The sequence below is a fragment of the Triturus cristatus genome, chromosome 1_2 (assembly GCF_964204655.1).
Source record: "Triturus cristatus chromosome 1_2, aTriCri1.1, whole genome shotgun sequence".
Taxonomy (NCBI): domain Eukaryota; kingdom Metazoa; phylum Chordata; class Amphibia; order Caudata; family Salamandridae; genus Triturus; species Triturus cristatus.
In genome coordinates this window covers 888,105,403-888,124,439 of record NC_140580.1, presented here as the reverse complement: position 1 = coordinate 888,124,439, position 19,037 = coordinate 888,105,403, and positions in this window count along the sequence as shown.

The window sequence follows — 19,037 nt, the reverse complement described above, 5'->3', positions numbered from 1 at the left end:
TAATTATTTTTTCAAATAACGTAACTTCCATTGATTTTTTATATTTTATGATTTTGTAATTGACCCGTTAAATACGTATTTCCATTAATTAGTTTATTTCATAGTGATCTTACATACATTCATTGCATTTTGTCGCTATTTACACTAATTCATCCTGTGTTTGACCATTTTTCAAAATTAACTTTCCAGTTTCAAACTAGAAATGAAACTAAGAAAAATAGTTCATTGAGCCTTGAAAAAATGTGGCGTATATATTGGTTAATTCCCTTTTACCTGGTTTCACTGAGTGTCCAGAAACCACAATTAATAGAGTGCTAATTGCAATGTTCTTTTGGGGGTCTTAGGTTAGTCAGAGTTTACTAGGCTGTCACTGCAACAGTTGTGGTTGTTTACTGCTAGTGTGCCAGGGCCACAATACTGTTGCACTCAAACTGAATGGCCACGTACTCACTTTTAGCACTTGGCTATCTGAGGATGGTGGGGTCAGTCAGTCATGGCTTACTCCTGAAAGTAGTGTAGCACTAGAAACTAGGAAATAGTGTAACACTATAAATAAGAAGTAGTAATTTTAAAGCTCAGGTTGTTACTTTCTAGAGGAAAAATGCAGTTGGTGTCACCTGGCTAGGTTAGCCATGGGGAGAAACTGCCATTTTACATGTACGTGTTCTAAAGTTGCCTTCTTTTTTCACAGGCTGACTTTTGACATATATTTGTTTACGTGACAGTTCAGGATTAGCCTCTTTGAATCTACTTTGCTTACAATTCCACTTCATAAGTACACTATCGTGACACCTTGAACATTTGGTACAAGGCCTGCACATACATTGTGAAATTGTTGTTATATCTTATTCGGCCATAAGGCGACAACGCTATTACAGAGTCAATAAACAATGTTAGCTCCGCTGAAGTCTCAACACAGAAGCATGAATCCTATTGTTATAAATACAAGCGTATTTCCATACTCTAATTAATGGAGCACTCTGCTATCATTGCGAGGTCATCACTGGCACTTCAGCACAGCTGATTCCTGTTTTCCCTCTGCAAGGAGGGATGTCCAGCCTTGCCGGTAGGTAATGGGGATTTATATCATCAAGTAAGGGATTCTTGGCCGAACACCCGCCTAGATATCTAGGTTAAAGCATGCATAAGTATGAATACACTATACCCAATATTTACATGCCCGCATATCTACACTGCCTTAGCACGATGGAGGAATAGTTCATTCTTTTCACTGTCCTCATATTGCTAATCACATTTGCCTGCTTCTGACTATTAATCGTTGCAGCCCATATAGTTTATACAAGAATCACTATGGTTCAATGAATATTGAAAACCCCCATTTGTGTATTTCTTGTATATCTCTCAGAGAGCATGAGTGACTGAGCGAAAGGGTTCTAGATCTGTTACCATGATTCCTTGGGGGTCAGAGTTGTCATGTTCGGAGGTTGCCCAAACAATGTGCTACCTTACTAGGTTTAGGGATGCTTATGGTGGCACTGTGAGCTAGCAGGTCTATCGGCCAACATGTCCTGAGGGGCTGCACGGAAAGTCTGGCAACATCCCAACTTTTATGTTATGTTGTCCAACAAACTAGGAGCTACTGAAAAGTGGAAACCAGGCAACAGTGGATATTGCAAACCCAAAATGCCATGGAGCATCAGAGCCGGAGAACCAATCCCAAACACCATTGTAGTTCCAAAGTGATGGGTTCTATAACATAGTTTATTATTGAACACTATGGTCAATGTTATCCTATGTAGGACTGTTCATATGGGCCCAGGTTATCGCAAGTTTTAGGATTGGTATGCGTCATAGTCCTTTTAGAACAGAATTCAATGGCTTTAACTAAGAGTTTTTGGGGTTTGGTATGCAGTGATTGCGAATACCAGATTATAAAGGCAGGTGCTCAGGAATGCACCATGTGCAGCTGATACTGTCTAATGTTTTAGTACAAAATGTATCCAACAAAGAATAAAAAGCCCACCCTTTCCAAATAAAATTTTAGGTGCCTCCTTGGACTCCTTCCTGAGTTGTTCATGAGTGACCTGGTACCTGCTCACTGATGTCCAGTTAAGGGGACACAGTCACTGGCTTCTGGAGTACAAACATCTAATAGCCACTGAGCTGTGGAGGGAACAATGGCTAACTAGGGTTCCGATTCACCCTATGGATCCCTTAGATAGTCATTCTCGTTTGGGAGCCTGTATCTTAAAACCCATCAGCTGATGTAGAGGTTGTCTGATGATGAAGGCACCCCCTTGTCAAGGGGTAACCACATCGGGAACTTGAAACAGCCATGGTGAACACACTATGATTTGGTCAAAGGATCTTTACTGGGGCTTTCAAACACAAAGTTGCTTAGGCTTAAAATATATTTTCAGTGGTTCTGGACTCAAGACAGATCTCTCCAGCTGATGGTCTGTGACTTCAGAAGAGTTCTCAAATCTGCCAAGGGATGGTTGGAGAGTCAAACACATGCATCCCAGTGATGGGAGAGGGTAGAGGATAATACAAACTCTCCCTTCTCGATTGTAAAAACTATGGAGCAGGTTGATGACCTAGATGGGATTTTAGGTTTCGGGCAGCTGGCTAGGACGTGGCTCCTGGGCCGGTCAGCCGAGCCTCGGCTGTCATGAGTGGATCAGGTCACTTTCTCTTGGTATGCAAGCCACAGCTTCTCAAGCAACAGGTAATTTCTTTCTGTCTCTCCACAGGTCTAGCAGCAAGGTAATTCCGCAAATGTCCTTTTGTGGCGAGAAAGTGGTTATGCAGCAGCTGTCCCACTCTTGGCTCTTCAATGTACTTCTCTGCTACTGTCAGTGCACATGTCATCCATGATGGCGAGATGAAAAATTTAGCAATGTAATTGGCTGGGAAGGGTAGGGAGGGGAGTGCTTATTTATTTGCCTCTGAGGGCCTGCCCATTTAGGTGGTCTTTATATTTGAACTCTTACGAGTCATGGAGGGGCATGAATCTGGCGATTTCTCCTCTTGTCTAGGTAATGCAAGACTGCTGGCCCTTTCTGACTATCATTCTGTCTGTCTCTGGAAAAATGTGAACTTACTTCAGACAGAAGGCCATCTCCAAAGGAATACACATCTTGAACAAGAAAGGGGGAGCGGTACGGTTTACTCTGGCAGGAGAACTTAAGCCTACATCAATGGACCTGAAAGGTTCCCCAACCCAAGAGACATGTGGTTTCTGTGAGGGAGACAGAAGCTGAGTATGTGTAAGCCCCAATGTCAGAAAAGGACACTGTAAGCCCAGCAAAAAGGCAACCCCCATCTTGTGTCGCCACATTATTGGAATCCTGTTGATTCCACCATTCATCTGTCAAAGCACATGTATGAAACAGTATACACACACACACACACACACGCACACACATATATATATATATATATTCACTGAAAAAAACATAGGTTTCAGGGCTGTTGTTGTTAGCTGGACATTTCACTCGTACAAAACCATTGAAATTCCTCCGTTATAGTTAGTTCTGCTAACTATAACTCGTGCGCCCGCAATTCACTGCTGATGATGTCACATATTACATCATTCATGACATGGTCAGTGACATCACTGATGACATCACTGATGACATCTCAAATGACCTCACTGATGACATCATCCAGTGAATGTGGTTTGTTAGTTATTTAAATATGTATTATATATAGCAATCTGCATTGAAGAATGAGTGGATATATAAATATAAATATCTGGATGGAGGATTTACTAGCAGTGTGATTGACTGTTTACTTGACTAATTTATAGTGTCTCACTAAATATATTGGATAGTGACTAAAGTGTGTGAATATCTGTATCACTTTGTTAGTTGTTGTATAAACTGCTGCACCAGTTGGTTACTAGCTATGTGAAAGTCTATATTAGTTATTGATTAGCTAACTGAGTATTTGTATGGGAGAGTGAATGTGTGTGTGTTTCGGTGGGGGGGGGTGTGACTGCCCAAAGATGTGTGGTTAGTTGGTTCAGTAGGTGTATGAGGTTAAGACTACATGTTATAACATTTGTTTGGGTGAGTGAATATCTTTATGGGTGTGGTGACGAGCAAATATATCTCTCAATGGTACATGTCCAACAAACTAGAAAAATAAAAGTCAGTGTATGTGACAGTTGTTGTATATAAATAAGTATACATAAGACTCCGTGATTGTATGAGTGACTGTATGGATAACTGTGTACTTGTAATAGTGATTTTATAACACACTAAGTATGAGTTACTATCTATATGAATAAATGAAGTGGTGTTTGTATAAGTGTGTAGCTGAATAAATGTAAGTATGATCCATTGTTTGCATAAGTGAGTAGGATGACTGCATAAGTGAATAGGATGTGTGGTGGTGTGTAATGTCGATATAGGTGTATAAGTATATTTGATAGTGTTCTATTGATCATTGACAGCATGTATGAGTGGATCTATAGGTAAGTGATTAGATGTGTGTGTAGATCGAGGAATCACTGAGTGGGTTTTTAGAAACTTGTATTGGTGTGTCAATGGATTCAAATATGGTACTCTGTATTTTACAGTGAGTGATGAAAGTTTATACTAGTGTATGATGAGGTGTATCTGATTGTCACGTGGATGATGTCATCAGTGATATCACTGACCATGTCATGAATGATGTAATATGTGACATCATCAGCAGTGGATTGCGGACAAGTGAGTTATAGTTAGCAGAACTAACTATAACGGGGGAATTTCAATGGTTTTGTACGAGTGAAATGCCCAGCTAACTATAACAGCCCTGAAGCCTATGGTTTTTTCAGTGAATTCCTAAGGTTTTTTAAATTCTAATTCCTAACTATAACATGTCTGAACCTATGGTTTTTTCAGTGAATTTCGAAGGTTTTTTAAATGATAATTTTGTAATAATAGTTAAGTGTATTTTTTTATACTAATTTTCTACAGTTGTTTAACTGTTTATTTTTGCATATTTTATTTTTTAAATTACATTATATATTTTTAATATAACTGGAAATAAAAATGTTTTTTTAAATATTGAAACTGAAATATTGGTTTTTTTTGTTGAATGTATAAGTGTAGAACTATAAGTGTGTTGGTTAGTTAGGGGACTGCATGCATAGTGGATAGGGGTTTGAAGCAGTCCACCTGCTAAGGCCTGGCTCAGTGCATGAGTACTTGGGTACTGACTGAATGATTAGAGTACTGCAAGGAGAGTACCTGGGTGAATTTATAAGTGGTTGGGTGTTGGTGCAGTGAATGGATTAGTACATGGTGCTGAATGGGTCACTAGAGGAGTGCAAGGGGAGTGACAGGGTGTTTGCTGGAAGTGTATGGATACTGACTGGGAAATTGAAGGTGTGAAAGACAAGTGTGTAGGTGGTTAGAGGACTGCATGCATAGTGGATAGGGTTTTGAAGCAGTCCACGTGCTAAGGCCTGGCTCAGTGCATGAGTACTTAGGTACTGACTGAATGATTAGAGTACTGCAAGGAGAGCACCTGGGTGAATTTATAAGTGGTTGGGTTTTGGTGCAGTGAATGGATTAGTACATGGTGCTGAATGGGTCACTAGAGGAGTGCAAGGGGAGTGATAGGGTGTTTGCTGGAAGTGTATGAATACTGACTGGGGAATTGAAGGTGTGAAAGACAAGTGTGTAGGTGGTTAGAGGACTGCATGCATAGTGGATAGGTGTTTGAGGCAGTCCATGTGCTAACGCCTGGCTCACTGCATGAATACTTACACAGTGGTGAAGGGAGGGGATGGGACCTGAGGTGACGTGTGAAAACACGTCCTGTGGTGCGTTTTAAGTTGGGGAAATAATTCCCCTTCAACCCTGAGAGCCCCAGGGGGCCAACTAGCCCACCAGGTGCTTACAGTAAGCGCCACTGCGCTGTGTTTCAGAGAGGTGGCCCAGGCCGTGCCCCTTTTTACACCTCTCTGCAACGCAGCTCTGTGGCACTTACTGGAGGTACCTAGTGGGCTAGTTTGCTAGTTGGACCCAAGGTACACTCAGGATTCAAGGGGACTTAATCTCCCAAATTAAAACGGCCACAGGGCGCGTTTACACAGTGGTGAAGGGAGGGGATGGGGCCCGAGGTGACGTGTGAAAACACGCCCTGTAGCACGTTTTAAGTTGGGGAAATAATTCCCCTTCAATCCTGAGGGCCCCTGGGGGCTAACTAGCCTACCAGGTGCTTCCAGTAAGCGCCACTGCGCTGTGTTTCAGACAGGTGGCCCAGGCCGTGCCCCTTTTTACACCTCTCTGCAACGCAGCTCTGTGGCACTTACTGGTGGTACCTAGTGGGCTAGTTTGCTAGTTGGACCCAAGGGACACTCAGGATTCAAGGGGACTTAATCTCCCAAATTAAAACGGCCACAGGGCGCGTTTACACAGTGGTGAAGGGAGGGGATGGGGCCCGAGGTGACGTATGAAAACACGCCCTGTGGCGCGTTTTAAGTTGGGGAAATAATTCCCCTTCAATCCTGAGGGCCCCTGGGGGCTAACTAGCCTACCAGGTGCTTCCAGTAAGCGCCACTGCGCTGTGTTTCAGACAGGTGGCCCAGGCCGTGCCCTTTTTTACACCTCTCTGCAACGCAGCTCTGTGGCGCTTACTGGAGGTACCTAGTGGGCTTCTTGGACCCTAGGAACACTCAGGATTCAAGGGAACTTAATCTCCCAAATTAAAACGGACACAGGGCGCGTTTACACAGTGGTGAAGGGAGGGGCTGGTGTAGGAAAGTGGCTCTATATATACTGGACCAAAGTAAGGTACAGTGTGTATAGAGTCCCCAGTCCCCAGAGGTTTGGCAGAGGTTAAAGTTAGATATAACCTTACTCTCTAAAGTGGTAGCTTGGTCGAGCAGTAAGGCAGTATCAGAGGACAGTGTAAAGCATTTGTTGTACACACTCAGTCAGCAAATGGTCTCACACACTCAAGAACTGAACTCTAGGCCAATTGTTTTGTATCAAAAGATATAGCTGTTTTATTTTAGAACCAACAAGGTATCAAAATATACTTTCTCAGGATGAGTTACTTTAGTTAAATACTTTTCAAATAGGCAATAGACTTTTTGAATGCAATAGTTACAGTTTGTTGCAATAGGCAACATAATTTCAAACACAATGCAACATTGAGCTCAATGGGAATTTCTGGTTAAATGCAATTAGTTACTTTGTAGATTACTTTTCTAACCACAGGACTGGATCCTAGATTCAGTCCCGGGACATGAGCTGTAAACAGTTAAGTAAAAGCGTTTTGGTTACAGTAGTGATTTTTAAGGAATATTATTGTATTTTAAACGTTGACAGTAACTTTTTCAGTTGGAATTACCAATGTTATCCTATGGAAGGACATTCAATTTGCAGGTAAAGTATGTTCACGTTACTTTTGTAATCCAGCGCTGGACTCCTAGGTTCAGCACTGGGACCTCTATCTAAAACAGGCTAGTAATTACGTTTTTATCGTTGGCACGATTTTTAGAGAATATTTGTAAGTTTCAAAAATCGACACAGAAACTTTTTCAGCAAAAAGCAGGCAATGATATCCTATGGAAGGAAATTCAAGTTACTGGTAAGTACGGTTAGAATTACTTTTCAGGATCAGTACTGGGCTCAAACATGCAGCACTGAGGTCTCACCTGATAACAGGTGAGTAATTCGGAATTCGTAGTTCGGCTGATTTTAGAGGAATATTTTAAAGTTCCAAAACTCCACACTTAGAAGAATTGCCAAGTGAAACCAGTCAATGTTAGCCCATGGAAGGAAATTCAAGTTACTGGTAAGTACGGTTAGAATTACTTTTCAGGATCAGTACTGGGCTCAAAGATGCAGCACTGAGGTCTCTCCTGATAACAGGTGAGTAAATCGGAATTCGCACTTCGGCTGATTTTAGGGGAATATTTGTAAGTTTCAAAAATCGACACAAACTTTTTCAGCAAAAAGCAGGCAATGATATCCTATGGAAGGAAATTCAAGTTACTGGTAAGTATGGTTAGAATTACTTTTCAGGATGAGTACTGGGCTCAAAGATGCAGCACTGAGGTCTCTCCTGATAACAGGTGAGTAAATCGGAATTCGTAGTTTGGCTAATTTAACTTTGGTCCAGTATATATAGAGCCACTTTCCTACACCATCCCCTCCCTTCACCACTGTCCAAACACGCCCTGTGGCACGTTTTAAGTTGGGGAAATAATTCCCCTTCAATCCTGAGGGTCCCTAGGGTCCAACTAGCCCACTAGTTACTTCCAGTAAGTGCCACAGAGCTGCGTAGCAGAGAGATGTAAAAAGGGGCACGGCCTAGACCACCTCTCTGCAACGCAGCGCAGTGGCGCTTACTGGAAGCACCTGGTGTGCTAGTTGGCCCCCAGGGTCCCTCAGGATTGAAGGGGAATTATTTCCCCAACTTAAAACGCGCCACAGGGCGTGTTTGCACACGTCACCTCAGGCCCCGTCCCCTCCCTTCACCACTGTGTAAACGCTCCCTGTGGCGGTTTTAAGTTATCTGATTAAGTCCCCTTGAATCCTGAGGGTCCCTAGGGTCCAACTACCCCACTAGGTACCTCCAGTAAGCGGCACATAGCTGCGTTGCAGAGAGGTGTAAAAAGTGGCACGGCCTGGACCACCTCTCTGCAACGCAGCACAGTGGCGCTTACTGGAAGCACATGGTGGGCTAGTTAGCCCCCAGGGACCCTCAGGATTGAAGGGGAATGATTTCCCCAACTTAAAATGCGCCATAGGGCGTGTTTGCACATGTCACCTCAGGACCCGTCCCCTCCCTTCCCCACTGTGTAAACACGCCCTGCGGCCATTTTAAGTTGGGAGATTAAGTCCCCTTGAATCCAGAGGGTAATTAGGGTCAAATTAACCCACTAGGTATATCCAGTAAGCGCCATTGCAGAGAGGTGTAAAAAGGGGCACGGCCTGCACCACCTCTCTGCAACGCAGCACAGTGGCGCTTACTGGAAGCACCCGGTGGACTAGTTGGCCCCCAGGGTCCCTCAGGATTGAAGGGGAATTTTTTCCCCAATTTAAAACGCTCCACAGGGCATGTTTGCACATGTCACCTCAGGCCCCGTCCCCTCCCTTCACCACTGTGTAAACACGCCCTGTGGCCGTTTTAAGTTGGGAGATTAAGTCACCTTGAATCCTGAGGGTCCCTAGAGTCAAACTAGCCCACTAGGTACCTCCAATAAGCGCCACAGAGCTGTGTTGCAGAGAGGTGCACAAAGGGGCGTGGCCTCTGAACACCTGTGTGCAACGCAGCTCCCTGGCGCATACGGGAGATACCTGTTGGCCTATTTGGCCCTCAGGGACCCTCAGTATTGAAGGAGAATTAATTCCCCAACTTAAAACGCACCACGGGGCGCGTTTGCACAGTGGTGAAGGAAGGGGGCGTGGCCTGAGATGACATGTCTGCAAACACGCCCTGTGGCACGTTTTAAGTTAGAGAATTAATTCCTCCTCAATCCTGTGGGTCCCTGGGGGCCAACTAGCCCACCAGGTACCTCCAGTATGCACCAGGGAACTGCGTTGCAGAGAGGTGCTCAGAGGCCACGCCCCTTTTTACAACACTCTGCAACGCAGCTCCGTGTCACTTACTGGAGGTACCTGGTGAGCTAGTTGGCCCCCAGAGACCCTCAGGATTGACGAGGAATTAATTCCCCAACTTAAACCGCGCCACAGGGTGTTTTTGCACACATGTGAACTCAGGCCCCGCCCCCTCCCTTCACCACTGAGCAAACGCGCCCCGTGGCGTGTTTTAAGTTGGGGGATTAACTCCCCTTGAATACTGAGGGTCCCTGGGGTGCAACTAGCCCACCAGCTACCTCCAGTAAGCGCCACAGAGCTGCGTTGCAGTGAGGTGTAAAAAGGGGCGTGGCCTCAGAACACCTCTCTGCAACGCAGCCCCCTGGCGCATACTGGAGGTTCCTGGTGGGCTAGTTGGCCCCCAGGGACCCCCAGTATTCAAGGGGAATTCGTTCCCCCTCTGCAAACGCGCCAGGGGGTGTGTTTGCAGAGTGCTGCAAGAAGGGGGCGTGGCCTCCGGCGCGATGCCGGTCTTTTTCTTTCTTTTTTGTTTTAAGAAGGAGGGCTGTGTGGCCCCCCTTCTTTTCCTAATATTTTGGCCCTGAGGACCCCATCCCCCGGGGCCTGCCCTCCAATTTTTTTTTTTTTTAAATCAAAAATTGGGAAGGGGGGCGCGTGGCCCCTCTCCCGAGGCCTTAATCGGCCCCGGGGACCACATCCCACGGGGAATGGCCTTTTTTTTTGTTTTTATAAAATTCTTTTGGAGGGGGGCTGCGTTGCCACCCTCCTTAGGCCACTTAAGGCCCGGGGACCCCATCCCCCGGGGCCGGCCTTTGTTTTATGTATTTTTTATTTTTTCCATTACATTTTGGGGAGGGGGGCTGCGTGGCCCCCTTCCCGGGCCACTTGTCGCCCTGGGGACCCCATTCCCTGGGGCTGGCCCTCTCTGTTGGGGACCGTGGGGGTCCCCAATCCCCCCATGGTCCCAGCCAGCTCCCCGCGTCCTTCGGGAGCCGGCATTGCTTTTCCACATGGGGAGCTGCTAAGATGCAGCTCACCGTGGGGAAAAGCAATTTCGTTTGAATTTTGAAAGAGAGAGCAGGTTCCCTGCTCGCTCTTTCAAAATTCAAACCAAGTTTGCTATGGCAGGGCGGGAGTCGCGAGGCTCCCGCCCTGCCATAGCAAACTACAGTGTCCCGGGGGTGGGCACCCCGGCACACTGCAGGAGCCGGTCCTGGGGGATGTGGCAGTCCCCAGAGCCATCAATGGCTCCAGGAGGGGGGCCGCGCGGCCCCCCTCCCCACATTTTCAAAGCCCCGTGGGTGGCGATCCCCGGGGCTGCGGGGGGGCCGTGAGCCCCCGCCATTCTTTTCTGAAAGCCCCGTGGGGTGGCAGACCCCGGGGCTGGGGGGGCCTGAGAGCCCCCCGCAACTTATTTAAAGAAGCCCTGGGGGTGGCGGTCCCCAGGGCTGGGGGGGCCTGAGAGCCCCCCCACCTAATGTAAAGAAGCCCTAGGGGGTGGCGGTCCCCGGGGCTGGGGGGGCCTGAGAGCCCCCCACCTAATTCAAAGAAGCCACAGGGGTGGCGGTCCCCGGGGCTGGGGGGCCCCTCTGGGCCCACCTTTACATAATAAGTATTGCCCCTGGGATTTGACTCCCCGGGGGCTAATTAACAACGAAGTGCGGGAGCCTGTGCTTCGTTTTTTAAAAATATTTCGGCCGAAATTCGCGCTGGGTGCGCGAATCTCACTGATTTATTATTTTTTAAAATATTTTTTTGGGCCCTGGGGGTCCTTGTGGGATACCCTGAGCAGGCCTAGGGGGTGTGGGTGTTTCTACCCTGCCCCCTTTTTGCGTTGTGAGAGGATTTTCTTTCTGCTTTCGTGTGCCTCGGTTCTATTGAGGCACAAGATGGCTGCCAACACTTCCTGGTTTAGAGTGTTGACAGCCAATTAGCATACAGCACGTGCTCGGCAGGGTGCGCTGATCCACCGCTGCCATAGATATATATATTGATTTTCTCAGGAACTACTGAACGGATTTACACCATTTAACAAAAAGGCACGAGTGTGAACCAAGGTCTACCTCTTTGCCAAATTTGGTGTGATTCCGTTCAGCAGTTCGGGTTGTAGCTGCGATTAAAGGTTCCTATGGGAAATTGCATGGGAAAAACACGTTTTGAGACCCCCTTTTTTCTCGGCCACCGCTTGACGAATTGCCCCGAGACTTTCAGGATAGGAGCGGACCGGAGCGCCCCACCAGTTTTGAAAATTTCGCGAAGATTCGTCAACCGGCTATGGATAATAGGTCTTAACTATAACTACCTACTGGCGACTGCCAGTAGGAGATATATATATATATATATATATATATATATATCAAACAATGTGTCCTTTAGCCTTGGGAGGTCACTCGACAGAGCTTCGCCATACGGCTCCCTGATGCAGCCTGTCTGAATGATCCATTTCATTAATGTCTTTGCCAACGCGTTTCAAGGTTATAAAAACCCTTCTTCCTGGGCTGCCACAAACACATCTGAGCCTCGCATTCATTTGACTTTTGCAGCAGCTTTATTGAGTTCCATCACAGTGGGCAGGTGCTCAGTGCAATTCCTCAGTGCATGCTGGAACAGAGAGTTCTTAATTAAGGCGAGTAACATTATTCACTTTCAGTAAGTTCAGATGTAATTTGCTTAGTTAAGGCATATTTATTTCTTGTAGTAGGATTGCAGATCATTAGGCAGACTTGAATTAGCATATAAAGCGCTGTGCTGAGAATAGTCTTGGTTAGTACAAAACAACAGTCTCACCTGCTGGATTCTGTATTTTCTTTCCAGCCGGTGATGGTGCCCCTCGCCACGGCGAGGCAGGCGTGTTGAAATATTATAAACAATGTGCCCTTGAGCATTGGGAGGTCACTCGACAGAGCTTCGCCTTGCGGCTCCCTGATGCAGCCTGTCTGAATGATCCATTTCATTAATGTCTTTGCCAACGCGTGATGTGAGAGACATCGAAACGCGTCAGGCGATTACAAGATATTCAGCGATGCCAAGGAGACTGAAAAGTGAAGTCCTGAGGGACGGCTTCCTGCCGAGTGACCTGCCAAGCTTTCGGGCCTTTGTTTAACATAAATTCTACTTGGCTGCCCTGCCGGGGGCGGGAGCACGGCCTTTTGAAGAGGGGCTGTGACTGGAACCTTCCTAAAGTCAATCGGCGCAGGAAGCCTTAAGTAAAATGTTCTCCTGAAACAACACGGATCCTACTAAGGAAGAGAAAAAAAGCTTTAATATATGAAACGGTAACAGAAACCTACCAAGGGAAGAGTAGATGCTCGAAGAGAGACTACAGGTCCCAAAATGCTTTGCAATAGACGATGTACTAAACCAAGCCCACTGTGGGTAATGAACTAATCAAATATGCAAATAAATGAAAATAAAAGAGAGCTTCTTCTCCTCGCTTCAGCAAGCCTGTGAACAAGATTTGAGAGACATCGAAACGCGTCAGGCGATTACACGATTTTCCGCAATGCCAAGGAGACTGAAAAGTGAAGTCCTGAGGGACGGCTTCCTGCCGAGTGACCTGCCAAGCTTTCGAGCCTTTGTTTAACATAAATTCTACTTGGCTGCCCTGCCGGGGGCGGGAGCACAGCCTTTTGAAGAGGGGCTGTGACTGGAACCTTCCTAAAGTCAATCGGCGCAGGAAGCCTGAAGTAAAATGTTCTCCTGAAACAACACGGATCCTACTAAGGAAGAGAAAAAAAGCTTTAATATATGAAACGGTAACAGAAACCTACCAAGGGAAGAGTAGATGCTCGAAGAGGGACTACAGGTCCCAAAATGCTTTGCAATAGACGATGTACTAAACCAAGCCCACTGTGGGTAATGAACTAATCAAATATGCAAATAAATGAAAATAAAAGAGAGCTTCTTCTCCTCGCTTCAGCAATCCTGTGAACAAGATTTGAGAGACATCGAAACGCGTCAGGCGATTACACGATTTTCCGTAATGCCAAGGAGACTGAAAAGTGAAGTCCTGAGGGACGGCTTCCTGCCGAGTGACCTGCCAAGCTTTCGAGCCTTTGTTTAACATAAATTCTACTTGGCTGCCCTGCCGGGGGCGGGAGCACGGCCTTTTGAAGAGGGGCTGTGACTGGAACCTTCCTAAAGTCAATCGGTGCAGGAAGCCTGAAGTAAAATGTTGTCCTGAAACATCACGGATCCTACTAAGGAAGAGAATAAAAGCTTTAATATATTCAATGGTAACAGAAACCTACCAAGGGAAGAGTAAATGCTCGAAGAGGGACTACAGGTCCCAAATGCTTTGTAATAGACCAAGCCCACTGTGGGTAATGAACTAATCAAATATGCAAATAAATGAAAATAGAAGAGAGCTTCTTCTGCTTCTCGTTTCAGCAAGCCTGTGAACAAGATGTGAGAGACATCGAAACGTGTCAGGTGATTACACGATTTTCCGCGATGCCAAGGAGACTGAAAAGTGAAGTCCTGAGGGACGGCTACCTGCCGAGTGACCTGCCAAGCTTTCCGGCCTTTGTTTAACATATATATATATATGTATGTATGCAGGCATGCGCACATCCATGAATACACTCACTCACACACACACCACACACACACAGTCCCTCACTCAGTGAGGGATCTGAATGGCCCCAAGTTACATAACACTGAACAGACTTTATTTGTGGTGAGCTAATATGCAATTCCTTCACAGCTGTATTAGAATCAAGACCGGAATCCAAAAGTAAAAAATTGACTACCACAGCTGTAATTCCACACATGGGCTAGGCAAGGGGACAGTAGTCACCCTCTTACTTTTTGTGTGCTCCTTGGAGAGCAAAGGTTTGCTATGATATTTCTTATTTGAGAAAAAGGGAGAACCCTTAGGGCAGTTACATGATGGCTAACCTAATTGGAAGGAAAAACACTCAGGGCCAGACAGAAATGTACATCAGAGTTGTACACATTTACAAAGTCATGCAGATGACTTTAACCCCTACACTGGTTATACATACAAATGAATACAAACAATTCACCATCATATTATTATCTTTGTAGTAATCATATAAATACCATCGACCTTATAAGGGTTTATTGCAGAGTTTAAAACAACGTTATTCAAACAACATAGGGCCTGATTCACAATGGTAACTCATACTTTTTGTAAGTTTACACTTGTGAGTAAGTTTACTACTTTTCGGTATTCACAAACTTTACTTCTGTAGTAACTTACACTTTTGCTGTAACTTACACTTTTGTAGTAAGTCCAGCACTACACAGGGCCAATCACTGGTGCAGCCACACTCCCTCTAGACAATAATGGAGGCAGGGACTAAAATACAACCCCATAGGAAATAATGTTGAAATTAAAGTATTTAAAATAGTTAAATGTAGAAATATGTATAAATGTATGTTAAAAATATAAAAGAAAATACATATTTAATTTCAAAATAGAATATAAATACAAAATAATGTTAAAAAATATGATGTGCAATTAAATAATAAATATTTTTTAATATATGTTTAACATTAATTAACATTTTGATCCCTAAGTAGTGGATTGTGTTTGTAATAAGAAACCTTCTTAATAGGCAACCACAACTTGTCGTAACAGTTTTTTCCATAAATGTTGGGGATTTTGAAATTGTTATTGTTAATTACCATTTGCATATCTTGTCCAGCATTTGCCAGCACTTACAAGCCCAGTCCCACTGCTCACAGTGGCTCAGCTCTGGTTGTACTGGTCTCAGGGCATGGCTTTGTAACACACCCTGGATCCAGTACCCAGTACTCAACTTCTTGTACCCTCTGAGCGTGGCCTTTAATTGTGCCCTACAGGCACTGGGCATAGGGCATGGACTTTCGCCATACTCTGTGCCCAGTACCTCTGCCACCACACCATCTTGGCATGACCTTTGGCTAAGCTATGTGGGTTCAAGGAACATGGAGTGGAAAGTGACTTATGGAAACTCTCAGTACCCACTTCTCTTAACTCCAAAGACAAGTGGACATGGACTTCGGTCATGCCCTGCAGATTGTACCCACAAGACGTGGTCTGTGGTCATAGCGTATACCCATTCCCTCTGCTCCCAGCTTTCTACAATGATTTGCATGCTCTGGGCTAAATGGATGTGCCATGTGCTCATCAAATGGCATAGAGTAAACCGCCAAAATAGATTAAACAAAACCTGTGACATTATCTAAAACAAACTGCTTGAAGAGACATTATGGCTAGGGTTGCATAGTTGCCATTCCCACCAGTTTGTACATAGCACACAGGCCACAGACCGTGACATATATGCGCCAAGAAGAGGGCATGCGATCATGCTATGCCCTGTGTACACCAACAGCAACTCTTCCGCTATGGCAGAGGAGCGTCGCCCCCTTGCCAGCTGCCTCAAAATGGCAGGAAAGGAAAAATAAATTGACAACAAACATTTTTTTGTTGTTTTACTTTTCCTTTCCTGCCAAGTCTTTGGGGGCGGGGCCATGGGGGATGATTGGCTGCAGGGAGAGTGATGGACACTGTTGTCAGCACGCATGACGGTTTGGCCGGCCGTCTCAGGTCGGCCTAACCGTCATGCGCATGGAAACTGTTTCCAACCCGAGCTGCATTGCCGAGTTGGAGACAGCAGGCACTGGCTCTCAGTATCATTGGGAGCGCACATTCAGAGCACTCACGCCAATCCTGACGCTGCTCTCATGACATGAGAGCAGCGTCAGGATTGGCTGCAGTGGAATCTGGGAGCATGCATGTGCATAGGAGAGGAGCAGAGCAGCGCAACGCAGTTGGCTGTAGGTAAGCTTTTTTTAATGTATTTGTTTTTTTATTTTGTTATCCCGCGACCCCTTCCCCCCACTCCCCTCACCACCACTCTTCCAAAACACCAGCTGCTACTGGTGTACACTATACACAGGGCATAGCCACAGTGCCTTGTCCGCAGTACATAGAAAGCATGACCTCTCTCTTTTCTCTGTCTCTCACAGCGCAGGGGCGGCTCTAGGCTCATGGTGGCCCTGTGCAGGGAGCGTAGGTAGGGGGCCCCGCCCGGAGGCCGCCAAATCCCTGCCCGGGGCCGCCACGAATATGTATTGTATCGATTCCTCGTGGCAGCACCTGGGGTTTGGCGGCCCTGTGCAGGTGCACAGCTTGCACATGCCTAAGGCCGCCCCTGCACAGCCCTCAAGGCTACCTTTATATTAGGGTGTGTCTAATATAGAGCTCTGTGGCCTGAAGCCTTACTAATCAGCCAGTGAATTTCATCCTAGAGGAGTCGATAAGACGAGCAAAATTGACTGAGGAGTAGTAGTAACTATTAATCCCAGTGCCGCTGATTTGTAGGCATTATATACAAGTACAAAGTGCTGGAAATGGAAAGCATTTACTCTGGGATCATATGAATCGAGGGTCACAGGCGGTGGAGTTACAAGGGGTGTTTTCATTGAAAAGTCAATTTACAGATTTATTTCTGAAAATCTCTGCCTCAAAGAAATTAGCAACAAGGACAAATGTGACATCGAATCTGTTCTGGCTTACTTAATTAGTCACAAACAGGCTGCATTTAAAAATATCTTAGAGTTAAGGCACCTGTTGCAGAACTTTTTGTGTGCCAAACATTTTTAAGACATAACGGTAAGATAACTCTGGTGAATAATCCACTTACTGGAGAGATCCATGTTTTTGTCTGTTCGCAGTTCTGACTCATCATATAGCACGATTGAGACTTAAGGTAGCTGCTGCAAAGCACGTGCAACATGCAAATCGTAGAATTTAATGTAGATAGTTCAGTGGGTTACTGTTTTTGTCACAGAGATCCTTTTGTTACTTGCAGTTCAGAAGTTAGATTTCTTCTAATGTAGCTTAGTAATCTATGAACTGGCATCAAAGAGCTGCATGCAAATGGCAAGGCATACGTTTAGAAACATATTGTTTTCTCAATCTTTCGTTTTTTAAGGTTGATAAAAAAGGTTGCTTTCATTAATATTAAGGTCTCAATGCAGATAACCCCAACCACTGATTCAATTTTTAAATCCTGACTTTGCCTCTCCAGATAAAGCACTTAATATATAATGCCTACCAGTATGGATGATATGTGACTCCTACACCTTGTAACCCTCGTTATCTTAAGCAACATTTCCTGTACATTGATTTATACTTGTGTATGATTCATTGTCTTTGTATCATACTTGTGTGCGATGGTATGATGTAAATCACTTGTGCACCCTACATTACAGCTATAAATGAAATAAAGTAAAATAAATAATTGGTAAGTGCTATGTGAATCATTATTAGTGTAATTACTCATGCAGACAGTATCATCTGACATTCTTAAAATACTTGAATATCTATTACATGCATTGAAAAACCTGTCTTCAAATCATAGTTTCCCTTAGGCACTTGTGATGTGATAAGCTGAATGTCTTTCTTTCCCTCTGGTGCATTGGCATCTAGGTTTTAGGCTCCAGGTAGCTCACAGGCAGGATGAAACTCCAACAAAGGGAGGGCTAATTGCCCTTTCAGTGAGGCCTTTGTGTTGGGCTCAGCTGGAAATGAAAATAAAACCTACCTGAGGTCCTTCAGGTTTCTGCTCAGAACACAAGCAGTCAATGTGCAGGGCAAATTCAGCATATTTCAGATCTAGCTCAATAATAGCTGCTAAATCCGGAGTCCGCCTGGATTCCCCTCATGTCCTGCACTGCAAGTATATAGTTATAAATATGACAATTTCACTGGTGTGGGCAGATTTTTCAGGAATGTAATAACTGCTGTTCTTTGTGCCTGGCAGTTCTTCCTGCTGCTTGTCACTTCTGTGCGCAGTTTATTACACGTGATTTCTTGCTGTTTCCTTCTGGGCATACAACAAATAACATCCACCTGCGAGGCGATCAATCACCCAGACAGCTGCGGGGAAGTTGTGAATAAGGTGGAAAGGGGAGGGTTTGAGGTAATGTGAGAGCAGAGGTACTAAAGCGCTCATGTATCTATGTCTTTGTCTTTGTGTCAAGGGCATAACCAGCAGTAGTGCAGCAAATGCAGTGGCACTGGGGCCCCTCAGAGTCCTGATGGACAACTGAACCTGGGTTATGTTTTGTACCCACCCACCAATCAGGAGGCCCATTCTCCTTACCTGCATTAGGGCCCCTTGCACCGTTTTGTGTGTTTTCCTTACAAGTGTGCGTGTTTTTTTTTTATATAGCACAAACTCAACCCAAAGGTATTGGAGCGCTTTACATGAGCACCAGTTACATTACACAAGGAAAAAGTTGTTTTCTTTTCTTTTCAGGCACGAGAAGATTAAGTGACTTGACCAGAATCACAGAATGTTGAGCCGACGCTAAGACTCGAACCAGGTTCCACAGTTCCACAGCCAGCAGCTCTGGCCGTAGTGCTACATTCTCTCATTTATGTTTGTGTTGATGGATAAAGACAATTCTAGAATGTAATATTCTATTAAGAACACTGAGGATTATGCTTCTCTAACTGTATTGCAAATTTAACAACAACCAATGAAAAGC